Here is a 6000-nt window from a genome sequence, read left to right on the forward strand (position 1 = left end):
TCTATTTTACGGCAGCCAGCCTGGCACTTGTATTTGGCAACCACTAAATTGAATGAAGCATTCTGGGTTTTGTTTTGCTTTTTTTCAAGTTACTTCATTTCATGTAGTACACAATTCAGATTTTCAGAGAGTAAAAACCTGTTTTTCATCCTTCTCCTCTAGCCACCTATTTTCCAACCAATGTAGATCAGATTCTGGTATGTTTCTAGAGGTACTCTGCATATATGAGAATACACTCACAATCGTCCTCCTTTATTTACACAAAGAGGAGCATGAGCATAATACACATTTTTCTGCATTTTTTTTCATTTAATATGCCTTGGAATTTGTTCTATATTAGTTGTAAACAATGTCCATGTTCTTTTTTTTTTTTTTCATTTTGACATTTCAGTCTTAGAGAAAAATTGCCGTGATAGCATAGAGAATGCCTGTATTTTCCCTTCCAGTTTCCCTAATTGTCAACATTTAGCTACATTTATCCTATCATTTTCTTTCTCATTTTATATACACACGATACAGTATTTTTCCCCCTGAACCATTTAAAAACAAGTTGCAGCCATGATACCTCATCACCCACTTAATTATATATAAACTTGTGTCTATTTTCCAAAAATAACACACTTCCACATAAACCCATAATATAACCGTCAAAATCCAGAAGGCAACATCGAAACACAACACTATCATCTAATCCACAGACCCTATTCACATTTCATCAGTTGTCCCAGTAATGTCCTTCATAAGTTTTTAAAATCTAGGATTCATTGCATTTATCATCTTGCATTAGCTTCGGCTTGGAACAGTTCCTCAATTCTTTCATGATCTTGACATTTTTGACACCTCTACAAAAGGGAACCATAAATTCACATCGATATCAGCAGTTCTGGTATTGCTCCATAAGGTTTATTTTAACTGCCTTCTTTCCATCTTTGTAGCTCCTTTACTCATTTGTTCAAGTCCTCAATAAGAATCATTCTGATGACGTCAAGTCCCCCGTCACCCAGGCTTCCACGAGCCCACTGAGCATCCGTGACCCCAACCCTGATGCCAGTGACTAGATGGGCCCGATCATATCGTTAGCAGTAACCATGACAGTAGGTTTTAAGTCAAGTCTAGGTTAAAGGAATTTTCTGACTTGAAGGCAGTTATATATAGCGAAAAGAATCAAATCGGGATCGAATACAATTCAACCACTTGTTCCTGACAAGTTTTTTCATTTTGTTTGTTTGTTTTTGCTTCAAGATACCTGTTTCCTCCAAACTGCTTTTGTTTGTTTGTGCTTGGTCTGGTTTCTGTTGGAAGCTCTGCTGCGCTGTCTGGTAATCTTCGGCTCTCTGACCGTGATTGAGAGTGAGATACTAAAAACAAGGCTAATTGGAATTGCTGAGTATCGGTGTGTAGACAGGCTGACCCGGACATTGTGAGGCCAACAGTATCCTTGGCCTCTTCTCAACAAGATACCAGCCACACCTCTCCGGTCATGACAATCAAAAATGTGTCTGGACATCATCAAATGTTCCCTGGGAGCAAGGTCGTCACAAATGAGGACAACTATTCCAGGACAATGTGAGCGGTCTCTTATAGTTGGGGAAACCACAAATGTCATTATTTTTAGGTTTTTCAGGTCAGATTCTTCAGAAAAGGGTCTTCCAGTCCCCTGCGTGGAGGGCAGAATTCTGACTGCCAGTGGTCTGTCTGGTGGCTGATTGGGAGAAAAAGCCTGAGGTCTGTACTATTAAGCTATTAGGGTGTGTGTGGGGGGACGGGGAGAGGGGGTGTATTAGGTGAAAGTTTATCACAAGAAAGTATAGCTAGAGGGATGAATTTGCTAAGCACCTCAGCCCCTCAGTCATGCCTTTAGGCAATTGAGAGACCGGAGATGGAGGGGCCAGAAGGGTCATCATCCTGGAGGCTGGCAAGCACTCATGGCAGCCTCTTCCTACTAAGGTTCATTGCACCTTAGAGATACCAGAATCGGTGATGGAGAGAGCCATTGTTAGATCCATGCGTACCCTTTATATCATAGGCACTCTTACCGTGTTACCCTGAAAATAAGACCTAGCCGGACAATCAGCTCTAATGCGTCTTCTGGAGCAGAAATTATATAAGACCCAGATTTTTATAGTAAAATAATTTATTTTACCATAATATAGTAATTAAGACCCGGTCTTATAGTAAAATAAGACCGGGTCTTATATTAATTTCTGTTCCAAAAGACACATTAGAGTTGATTGTCCGGCAAGGTCTCATTTTCGGGGAAACAGTACTTAAGAGTGCAGTTCATCCAGTAGACCTAGTCTCCAGATAAAGGGGGAGCTGTTTTGCATTCCTTGCTAGATTGTGTTCGACTTCCCACACGGTTCAGAGATCCTGAAATTGACATTGAGCTTTCCTGTGTTCACTTATTCTCCCCGTTTTAATAGCCCCTACTAGAAATCTCCAAATGTGCAATGTTCCATTTCAAGCAGTGTCATGACTAAACCACCTGGTAACAAAAGGACATGGAAACAGTCACTTTCTGAGGCTCATGTAAAAGTCATTTTGCTATTTGGAAATGGGGATTGCTGCCCATCAGGCTTCCACCTCGTGTTCTTAGACTTACTTCTGCCTTCCTTTGTTCAGGTCTTATCCCTCAGTGTCGATGTTGAACTCGCTGCCCAGAATGAGTAAGCCTGTTCCGTGTAATCTGCCCATGGAGTCATCGGGTTAAGGGTGTATCTATTCCGTTCCTGTGCAGGACCTTCATCCTCAGTCTGCCATGTCTCACCCATTTCCCACCTTCCAATCCAGAAATCACCTGTTAGTTTGTCCAGAGGGTAGAAGCCCCGTGATCTGGAGGTGATTGGGAAGGGGATCTGGGAATCGAATTTCACTCATTACTCTTTCCCTTCACTTTCATTCAAGATATTGAGGTAGATGGTCCTGAGCCTTTTGAGGATTTCCACAGTAAATTAATTTGGTTCTCAGTGCTACTAACCACTGGTTACAATTCAGCTTTTGGGGGGTTGGTGAAATCCTTTCACCATGAGTCCCCTTTGCTCTCCAGCTTCCAAAATTTTGTTACTCTTCTCTGCTTTCCAGTTTTTCTTGTTATTTTAAGAAGTGTTTTAAAAAAATATTTCTCACTGGGGTTTTGGGAGGAAGTGAAATTTGACACCTGCATTTCATCCACCATCTTAAAATGGAACACATTGTAAGATGTATTGTATAGGCTTAGATCACGAATCTCTTCCTGCTTTATGAGCTGCATACTCAGTTTTCTGTAATTTGATGTCTTCCATAGCAGTTTTTGTGATGTCCTGAATTGCTATTCTTTGCTATGTCTTTGGGAAAGCTAATAAACTACAGCTGGACCACACGTGTATCATATAAAGTCATGTAATACAAATGAAGCACCAAGTTAACCATTTTATTTTTGGTTATCAATCTTGCCTGCATGGAATTCACCTAAAAAAAGTGATGCTGTTACTAGGCATGATTCCTATTGTTTTCGAGTGTCTTTTGGTTAAAAAGACCTACGTAAGTAAATGTTGCTTCAACTCCTGTGGACGTCTTCCTACAGGCTGCCAAGGTTCAGCTTTAAAATGGAGAACAATTAATACCCTGATTCTTGCCAAGACCAATTCTTGGAAGATGATTACGGGTCAGCGCGTCATGTTAACATTGTTGATCTAAAATAAAGCTAATAACTCTTGTCTTCTACCCAGTGTCCCAGTCAGTGTTTTTAAGTTAATAATGTCAGTTTCCTGAAAGGACACTAGCGTTTTGATATTTTCCATTTGTGAGACATCGTTTGATTTTTGCAAGTACTGTGTGAATTTTCATTGCACAGGGTGATGCTGACTAAATACTGAATGATAATAAAATTAATATTACATCTCTTGTATTTGGACACTTCCAGGATGATCTGAGTACCAAAATAGGATATTATGCTATAGACAAGTATTAGTTTTCTGTGTAGCTTAAAACAATTTAAAGATATTATCTTATAGTTCTGTAGGTGAATTATCTGACACAGGCGTCCCTGGGCTGAAATCAAGGTGTCCCCAGGCTGCATTCCTTTCTGGAGGCTCTAGGAAAGAATACATTTCCTCCTGATTTGGGTTGGTAGAAATCGGTTCCTTGCATCTGTGGGAAGAGTTCCCCATTTTCTTGCTGGTTATAAGCTGAGGGCTGTTCCCAACTTCTACAGGTCACCACATTTCTTCGCTTGGGGCCCCCTGCCTCCATCTGCCAAGCCAGCAGGAACAGGTTGAGACCTCACCTCGAACCTCTCCAACCCTTCTGTTTCATCTCCCTCTGACCACATCTGGGAAAGGTTGTCCAATTTCAAGGAGACATGTGATGAGTTGGTACGCCCTCACAATCCAGGATAATCTCCCTATCTCAAGGTCAGCAGCCTCAATCACATCTATAAGGTTGGTTTTCACATGTGTGGTTCTGGCGTTTGGGGTATGGACATTGGTGGGCGCCCATAATCCTGCCTACCATGTAAATCAGATGCAGTTTGTTCTGTAACTGAAAAATGAGATTAGAAATGGCAGCTTGAAAACTCAAGGTAAACGTGTTCTAAAATGAGTTAAGTGTTCCATCATTTGCTTAAATCTGTTAAAGTAGGGTAGTAGAAACAAACCAGCCTTTGACAATATTTCTTCTCCCAAATTTTGCTTACTTTATTTTTGCTGTAGTCCTTATTTAATCTTTGGGTAAAATTCCTCAGAATAACAAAGACTGTACTTTTATCCTTTTGTAAATATTGACTGTATCTACTCCCAAAGGGACAGCCATCGCAGTGGGACAGATAAAAATGGGACATTTTCTTCTCTCTGTTCTCAGACTTTGTCATTTAATTGGAAACCCAATTAAAATGGAGACACTGTATAGTTTAAGAGGCAAACGTTGCCTTTCTTTGCTATCTCTTACCCCAAAACTTCAGCGTGATCCTAAGACAGACTGGCACCATTGTCTTCTGTCTTTTATCGTGCTCCAAAAAGCAGTTGATTATCTTGGAAGGGTTTCAAAAGCAATTAAGAAAATCCTTTATGTCAAGTTACATTTCAGACAGGACAAATTAGATGTATGGGGAAATGTCCTGATAAAGTACTCGAGAAATAATGAATCTGTGTACAATTTGTAACTGCTCCTGCAAAAATTTATAACATAAAAAAGGCTGTGAACCTGAGACTGGAAGCTCAGAGATGATTTTTTATTTTATTTTTTTCATTACAAATGCAAATGCCTTATGAAATCAAGCCCAGAGCGTTTTTTTAAATGTCCAAAATATAATTCAAAACATTGTTTATTACATTTCTGTCTGGGCTTTTCACTGCATCACAGCCTGCTTTGTAAGTGCCGATTTTTAAGCCAGCAGGTCTGCAGTGAATAAAAGGCCGCTTTGGCCCCCCGAATGTGGAGCAGGTCCTACAGGGCAGCTCGCGCCAGAATGAAGGGTAAGGGTTAGCACCAGTGCCGCCCAAGGATGGTGAGGACAGTGATTGAAAAGACATTCAGCTAGGGAGTGCCCGCGAGATTGTTCCCTTTGGTTTCTTCTTTGTGAATTAAAGGGAGATGATCTTCAATCTGCACAACCCCCTCCCTGTGCCTACAGAACAATGCAAGCTCCATCGGTGACCCTAATGACTTGATGGGGACGGGAGTTGGTGGTTTGAGTGTTGGTGGCTGGGGATACTGAGTCACAAATAAGTATCATTTAGATAGAGTACTTTCATCACAATGCTGGGAAACGCAATTTCCTTCCCTTAAGAGCTGCTATTCCCCTCTGAGTAAAATGATTTTGACTCTTCCAAATGACTTGGATTTTATCCTCAATAAAAGAAACTTTACCCTAACTTTTGAAGTATAGGAGTGCCCATTGCTAATTCCCGCCCCGTGATAAACATTAGCAAGTGGGAAGTTATTCTAGGGTCATTATGCAAAATTTATATACCACGTTTTTTTATTTGTGAAGTGTTTGAAGGTCTCTTACATAGGAACTGTTTC

This window comes from Rhinolophus hipposideros (assembly GCF_964194185.1).
Source record: "Rhinolophus hipposideros genome assembly, chromosome: 23".
NCBI lineage: Eukaryota > Metazoa > Chordata > Mammalia > Chiroptera > Rhinolophidae > Rhinolophus > Rhinolophus hipposideros.